We start from the raw sequence: 9,072 nt of genomic DNA, 5'->3' as shown, positions 1-9,072 counted from the left end.
TCTCTCTCGCTCTCTCTCTCGCTCTCTCTCTCACACACACACGCGCGCGCACACACACACGCGCACACACACACGATGCGCAAAACTCCGCATTTGAACAGTCAATAGGAAATACTTAAACTAATAACAAAATATACTTAGTTGCTGATTCAGAAGCGCCAGATTGTCATAGCAAAGTCAGAATTACCTCCTCTCCTAGGTTCACGAAACGGTCGTCCATAAAATGCATTGCTGTTCTGTTGTAAGTAATCTTAAAGATTCCTAAATGCATCTACTTTCGGAAGGCCAAATAAAGTGTTTTTGCTTTCGCCTAGAAACACACAGCGTCTCCCTGACATGGCTGCTTCAACACTAACTGCGGTTACTGAAACCACGCCTTCTTTCTTTGCTGAACATTTGGGCCGCATTACGCAAATGTTTCCACATAGTGACGTAGATATGTGGGGGCGTGTTAGAACGAGCCGTTTTAGGGGGGCGTGGCAGAGTCTTAACTTTGATAAAGAATATCTCTTTGGTTTTGAGACTTTAGTCTTATCTATGCACAATCAGCTTGTAACACTCCAAAGAGAAAGGAAAACTTGAAATCGCATCATATGACCCCTTTAATTAGCATCCTTGCATAATACAAATCTTAATATCTCCAAAGATACATTTTGAATGGTATTGTATAGTTGAGTAACTGGTGCCTGTTTTAATCAGGGCATGAGAGATTGTCATATGCTAATTGTCAACATCATATATTCACATCAGCTTGAGGATCTGACAGTCAAGCTGAACTCAGAGGAAGTGGAGCTGACACTGAAGAACCAGGCCAGTGAGGCTCTTATGGCCAGGATCGGCCTGCAGACAGAATGAGTGAGCCAGAAGAGAAAGGACGCTGACCTAGAGGCGCAAAAGGTAGAGCAATTAAAGGCTTACAGCTGAATGATCTGAGATGTATCTTTACTGAATTTCAACATAGTGCTTTAATATTTCCCTATCACTCATGTGAGTATGTATTCATCTGCAGGTGGCTGCCATGCAAGCAGAGGTGTCACGAAGACTGAGGGAATGTGAATGTGATCTAGCTAAAGCTGAACCTGCTTTAGAGGCAGCCACAGCTGCTCTCCAAACTCTCAACAAGGTAATATTTAAAATGTACAAAAAAAAACCCTGTTAAAATTAGGGGGAAAAGTATTTGTGTAAATATATACACATACTACTATTCAAAAGTTGTTCTTTTATTCAGCAAAGATGCATTTAATTGATAGAAATTATCTGTAACATCACAAATGACTTTACAGTCACTTTCAATTTCAAATAAAATTATTTTGAACTGTCTATTAATCAAAAAAAATGTATCATGGTTTCTACAATTAAGCAGCACATGTCACAATGATTTCTGAAAGATCATGTGACTCTGAAGTAAACTGGAGTAATAGCTGCTGAAAATAACAGCTTTGACATCACATGATTAAACGACATTTTAAAATATATTTAAATAGAAAACATTTATTTAAATTTTAAATTATATTTTACAGTATTACAGTTTTTACTGTATTTTTGATGAAATAAATGCAAATTAGTACAACAGACTTTAAAAAAAAAAAAGGAAACATCTACTGGTAATATATAAATTGTATAATATAATATATAAATTGCAGGTCAGATGTCTTTGATATTACCTAATTATGTATAAATGTATGATGGTATTAACAAGTAGGGATAAAACTGAAATAGTTTTAAAGATTAATTAACATCTGTCAGGACAGTTAAAAGCAAAATATTGAGTTATTGTCTGATAACTGATAATTTTAGCAGTAGTGAGTGAAGAAACATATCGTAGATATGTAGTTATACTTTTAATAAAACGAGGACAAAATCAAATGGAACAGTACATTTGTGTTTCAAAGTGGTTTCAAAGCGATTTTACAAAGTAATGGCAGGCAAATTTATTGGAATTGTTTTGTCCCATGACTCATATATCACAGCACAACCAGTTCAAATATTTGTCTCACCTGAATTTGATGGTTGAAAGGGTAGCACTTACTCAATTAGCAGTTCACGGAAGATCTTTTTTCTTTCTCCTTTGTTTCTTTTAGGTAAATCTGACAGAGTTAAAGAGGTTCCCGAAACCGCCTGAGGCTGTGATTAACGTCACCGCTACTGTGATGGGGATGTTGGCTCCACGCGGGCAAATTCCAAAAGTGGGTGGAAGGCCACCAGAGTCTTCATGGGCAAGGTAACGGCATTGCTATGACAACAACACACCTCATTCTAGTGTAATCCACAAGCAGCCCTTGACCCGCAGACCCCACTAACCTGGTGTAGTGTCATGAATACACTACATTATATGAAAGCACTTCTGTGGAAGAGAATATTAAATACATGTCACATGAGATAGACATGGAAATATTAGGGAAAGGTTGATTTATGAGGTCAGCATGAAGGGGAGGAGATGGCTTTTGAAAGTTTGCTGTGTATCGGATGGATAAAGAATTGAGATGCAAATTCAAAGGTTGCAAAAGTCCTAAGTAGGGCTGGGTTTTGACACAAATTTCACGATTCGATTCTCATTCACAAGCTTGTGATTCGATTCGATTACTGGTTTGATTCGATTCAATATCGATTATTTTGGATACATGTCAGGTACAGTACATGCCAAATTTTCTCAAGGAAAAAAATAATCGCTCAACTGATGCTGTAAAATATACATGAGAGTCAGTTGGTACTACATTACTATAATATTGAATGTTAAAATTGACTGATTTTTTAAATTTAAAATTACACTTAATTAAGTTTTTAAAATAATAAAGTTACAATTACATAATATTTCTACTTCAATTTTTTTTTTTAAATATAAACATAATGGTGGCTGTCATACAAACTTGATGGATTTATTCAAACGAATAAATGAATATGTTAAATGGTGCATATATTTAGCAAAATGCCCCTCTCTACAGTTAATTTTTCTATCTGACTAATGAGTTCTTGGTCACCGAATATGTTTTTCTGAGGTAAATGTGACGTTACCTGACATTTACAAGCCCTTATATTGATGTCTTTGCACAGCTGAAACACTGATTGACCGATTACATGACAGGATACGGATTGTAAAGTTGTACTTTCTTTTAACTTACCTTCGGATGTTTAGTCATGTTTATTTTGTGCTGAAACTGTTATTAATGTGGAGGAGATGATCAGTTCACAAGCGCTGTTGAACTGAGGCAGTACAGCGATCTGTCACTCCACGTTAAACAGCACCAAAACGGCATTTATTGTTTGAATATTGCAATACAATGGACAGAATTTGAAATCTAAAACTTTGTTTCATATTAAAAGTACCAACGCACAATGCTTATTGCGATATATTGGATGGGAAGTGCCCTTGAATGTTCCATCCATTAACTGAAAACAGGCTAGACTGATCGATTCTTGGGATTTAAGAATCGATATCGTTCCGTAAAAATGAGAATCGATTAATATTGAGATACCGATATATTTTTTTACCCAGCCCTAGTCCTAAGTAGGGATGACCCAGGAACACAAAATGTCATAATTGTGCTTTATTACTTCTGTGGTTTTGAGTGCAACATTTTATCCTGGGTTGTTCCAGGTCCAGCGTTTGTACGGTTACTGATTTGAATGGAATGTGTGTGCAATTTAGTATGTACTTAACATGCTGTTTACCAAATAAAGATTGGTAAAAAAATAAATTTTCCTAGATTACTTTTGAAGTTTTGTTTAGAAATGCACTAAATATATACACTACATTTCAAAAGATTGGGGTCAGTAATTAAATTGATCAAAAGTGACAGTGAAGATATTTATAATGTTACAAATTTATTTCCACAAACATATTCAGCAGCACAGCTGTTCTCAACATTGATAATATTAACCTTATGTTTCTTGAGCTGCAAATCAGCATATTAGAATGATTTCTGAAGGATCATGTGACACTGAAGACTAGAGTAAAGGCTTCTGAAAATTCAGCTTTGCCATCATAGGAATACATTTTGAAACATTTATTTTAAATTGTAATAATATTTCAGTATATTGCTCACAGTAATTTGTATTGTATTTAGCCTATTTCAGCCTTCAAAATCATAAAAAAAGTTACTTTTGAATGGTAGTCTATTTTGTGTTTTGCATATTTATACATTTTCAATAAACACTAAAGAGAAAAAGTGTCCGGACCAAGTCCTACGCAGCTGCAGGCCTCTGTGCATGGGCCATCAACATAGTGCACTACTAGGAGGTGAGGGAGTGTGTGACATACAAGACAAAAATCATGTAAACGTATTTGAAATATAAACATGAAAACAATTTGAGGAATTTAAATTCAGTAAATAATTTGTTCATTTTAATAACATTTTAAAATGTAATAACTTACAAAATTAATAAAGATTGATCAAATGAATCCAAACATCCTTGGGAAATATTTAGAAAATATTAAGCTCTAACGTTCTGTACGTCAAAGTGGGTTTTAGCATTAAAATGACAAAGAATAATTTATTTCTAATAGTTCAGTCATTTTAGTTTAAAAATGAAATTTTGTTTATATTTGAAAATTCCATATTTTTTAAATAATTAATTTTATTAATTTCAATAACATTTTAATACCATAATTAATTAAATATTAGAATGTAATAATTGCAATAAAGAAATATAAAAATAATCAAAAATATGCGTTTGAAATATTTTTTAAATATGAATCTATAACTTTCTCAAAGTTGTTTTTTAGCTTTAAGCTTTTTTAGAATGTTTGTTGAGTTTTTCAGGTTTATTGTGAGGTTGCACCAAAGCACCTGGCTCTGGCACAAGCCAATACTGAACTGGAAACTGCTACTGCAAAACTACTCAGTGTTTGAAAGAAACTGGAAGTAAGTGAAAAATTTGTATACAGTATGATTAAAAATGGCCATCCATTCATCGTAACCATTCAATAATACTCCATATTAAGATATAAAGTAGTAGTATGTCATAGTCACTTTGTGCTGACAGGATCTGGACAGGCACCTGCAAAGCCTAACAGCTCAGTTTGAGAGGGCGGCGGCTGAGAAACTGCGCTGCCAGGAGGAAATGACACGTACCAGCCAAACCATTGAGCTGGCCAGTCGGCTGGTGGGAGGTCTGCAGGTACTGGGCGGCTGTGAGAGGAGAGGGTCTGGGTTTAGGGAAGCGCACTAACAGACCTAATCTCAACGTGAGTTTGGCTTCATTCAAAGGGGAGGTGGCCATGGCTTAAATGTTTGGCCAGACGCTCAGATTGAGCGCTCGGAAGGAAGGGGTGCAGCACGGCAAATGCACCATTGATCTGGGCAAGGGGCTAGATGGCTGTAGGCCAGTTCGGGACAGTGAAACAAGAAGGGCATTTATTCATCTGCTATCTGTTTTCCTGAATGAGACGATCGGGATAATTGGTTTATGAGAGATGAGCTGGATTTGTGTGTACATGTCCAACTTGAAAAAAATAAAATAAAATAGTTTCCCCTTTTTACACTCCCTGTGACATTGATCATATATATATATGTAACTGTAACATCTTATATCAGTTTCTGTGAAGACATGTGCATTCCTACCAGGACTCACTTAACTTACAACAACGACAAACCATGGTTCACTGCAAAACTCAGACAGCTCTGTCAGGCCAAAGAAGATGCTCACAGGAAGGGGGATAATGTCTTGTATAACAGGCTAAATACACACTGGAAAAGGAGATCAGAGTGGCAAAGAGGAATTATTCAGAAAAAATAAGGATTAAATTCTCTTCCAGTGACTCGGCATCAGTGTGGAAAGATTATCTAAAATCTTTACTGCTGTAAATGCAAAAAGATAATAATAACATAATGGTTTTTTTTGCACTTTCATTTTAAACGTTCGACTGTCTTATTCAGAGAAATGAATAGTTCTACAATGGGACAGCTTGGCTTTTAAACATATCAAGACAGATGATTTGTCTTTATGCCATTGACCTGGAAGCAATAGTGTTTAGACTAATAAATCAGCCCGTCTATATGTAATCATTAACTTACCTCAAAGCCTTAACAGCTGTTGGAAATTAAAAACGCTTCACCCAGGACTGAGTGATATTCCAAGCGATCCATAATGCATTAGACTAAAATTATAGTGATTTTTAACTGTCGGTGAATTTATTATGTGACATGTTCTAGAAGCTCAGCCCCTGCAAAGGCAATGTCAGACAAGATTTATCATTGCAGGAGCATCTCTGCGATATTATTGAAGTCTTAAATGAGTGCTAAATTGATGCTGAGTGAAAATGTAACTAAACTTTCAAAGCCAGTTTAGGTGAATTGTGACTGTATACATTATCGCTCGTGTTTTATCTGTGTTTATGATCGATTGGGATGAGAGAGACAGCAGATGGTTTAAAAGTTAGGTTTATATCTGGGTCTGAAGGCTAGATTTCAGGTTGTAACATAACTTTAAATGTCTTAACATTACTGCGTTCTATTTGCACATGCATGTACACTACCATTTAAAACTTTGGGGTTGATGAATTTTTTAATGTTTCTTGAAGTCTCTAATTTTAAAAAAACACTAATATTGTGAAATATTATTACAGTTATAATTAACAGTTTTCTATTTTTTTTATATATTTATTCCTGCGATGGCAAAGGTGAATTTCCAGCAACCATTACTCCAGTCTTCAGTGTCACATGATCTTTCAGAAATCATTCTGCTGATTTACTACTCAAGAAACATTTCTTCTTATTATTAATATTGAAAATATTTTGTGGAAACTGTGATAGGCTTTATATTTATTTTATGAATATAAACTTCTTTACTTTTACTTTTGCTCAATTTAATGCATCCTTGAAGAATAAAAGTATGAATTTCTTTCACAAAAATAAATAAATAAATAAACATATAAAATTTTTTTTAATAAAAAATAGCGCTGCTTGGCAATGATATACACCATTACGATTTTTTGCCATTAATATTTATTTAATATATCTGCCACCGTTAATATATGTTCATGATCAAATTTAGAAATCATGCTCATGTTTGTCAAACTGCCTTTTTATATTGAAATAAAATTATTGTAATACAGTATTTATATTGGAATACATTAAAATTACTGTATACGATTAAGGAAAATTTATCAAGTGAACTGTCTGATTATAAAATATTAAATAAAATAGAAAATGTTTTTGTACACTAAAGCCACACTTACAGTGTCTTAATTTAATTGCATTAGATACAAAATACCAAACTTAGTGACTGCAAGCAAATTATGCTTAAGCTTTTCTAAACTTCAGCAGCATTCACAGATATTTAAGTTTAAGTTAAGTATGTAAGGTTTCTAAATAATACAGGCCACCGTAATGTCACATTGTATGTATATACAGTGTGTAATATATATATATATATATAATGTAAGGAATAATAGATGACGGGCCGTTGAATTATTAGAAAAATAATGCTCACCCGAGGTGGTAATGCGGCCACGACGCAAAGCGGAGATAGACATAGAAATGTTGCTAGACTATATAGGCTAACTGATCAAATCGTCAGGGCAGCGCTGACAACACCTTTTTGTGCGTGCGAACACGTGTGATTGCAGTAATTCCTGTGTGCTGTATAGGTACTGAATGCTAATTTCCGTTATTACAGTTAACTATGCGAAGTGATATGGAACTGTAATGCGGTCAAGAGAGCTGCCTGGAACTACATTCGCCGTGCGATTCCCTGAAAATAATTGCACACCTCAGAACGTTCATCAGCCAATCAGATTCAAGCATTCAATGGCCCCATAGTATAAGTAAGGAATAACTGACGAAGGGCCATTGAATTATTAGAAAGTAATGTAAACCCGATGTGGTGACACGAACCTCAGGTGTGCATTATTTACTAATAATTCAATGGACCAGAGTGAATTATTCCGCTTAGACTATGGTTACCACAGCTCACATTGATCATATGATATATTTCAAGGCATTTATTCATTCATTTTGTTGTTTTTTTTCGTCCTTGAAATGCTCTTGTGTGTAGGATTAATTTCTTAAACATCTCATCCAACGCCTGCGTTGCTAATTCCAAAACGTCATTTTAGACATATCAACGGAGGCTTGAGCCATTATAGCAGACTTATGCAGTTAATATTTAAGTTATCAGAGAGAGAGAGAGAGATTAAGCGTGTGAATTTCCTGTGTCTCTGAGTCTGTGCGTCTCTCAACAGTGTTCTGCAGCAGCGTCTCTACTAATAATTAAACTTTTAAGGTCATTTTCTTCAAGAACAGCACCGCTGTTACCTCGTTTGTTAGAAATGTCATGTAGCTTTTAAGTTGCTAAACTATTTTACTGATAAAATCATAAGAGTAGCCCTAACAACCACAACGCGTGTGTTTCTGTGAGTGCAAGTGTGTGTCTTTACTGTATGTGTGTGCGTCTGTAAGCGAGAGAGAGCAGGAGAAATAGAGTATGAGGGTTCCGTACATAATAAAACATAATTTTGTGTCAAAACATGGAAATAATCTGTCATTTTTATCCTATTGGTTACTGTATTTATTTGTTGGCCATTTTTAGGCTGTAAGGACCTTTGAAATCATTTGGCGAAGTGATATGGACATGTGATGTGGTCAAGACCTGCCTGGAACTACTTCCCTGAAAGTAATTACACACCTTAGAATGTTCATCAGCCAATCAGATTCAAACATTCAACAGCCCCGTCATATATATATATATACACATACAAACCCGATTCCAAAAAAGTTGGGACACTGTACAAATTGTGAATAAAAACAGAATGCAATGATGTGGAAGTTTCACATTTCAATATTTTATTCAGAATACAACATAGATGACATATCAAATGTTTAAACTGAGAAAATGTATCATTTTAAGGGAAAAATAAGTTGATTTTAAATTTCATGGCATCAACATCTCAAAAAAGTTGGGACAAGGCCATGTTTACCACTGTGTGGCATCCCCTCTTCTTTTTATAACAGTCTGCAAACGTCTGGGGACTGAGGAGACAAGTTGCTCAAGTTTAGGAATAGGAATGTTGTCCCATTCTTGTCTAATACAGGCTTCTAGTTGCTCAAATGTCTTAGGTCTTCTTTGTCGCAT

The 9,072-nt window shown here is 35.0% G+C and overlaps 1 pseudogene; it reads left to right on the top strand.

The window, feature by feature from the left end:
• Positions 1 to 9,072, top strand: part of LOC107581620 (dynein heavy chain 11, axonemal-like) — a 142,975-nt pseudogene that overhangs the window by 118,392 nt on the left and 15,511 nt on the right.

The sequence above is a fragment of the Sinocyclocheilus grahami genome, unplaced genomic scaffold, assembly GCF_001515645.1.
Source record: "Sinocyclocheilus grahami isolate Dianchi unplaced genomic scaffold, SAMN03320097.WGS_v1.1 scaffold36.1, whole genome shotgun sequence".
Taxonomy (NCBI): domain Eukaryota; kingdom Metazoa; phylum Chordata; class Actinopteri; order Cypriniformes; family Cyprinidae; genus Sinocyclocheilus; species Sinocyclocheilus grahami.
This window is presented reverse-complemented; position numbering and strand designations above follow the sequence as displayed.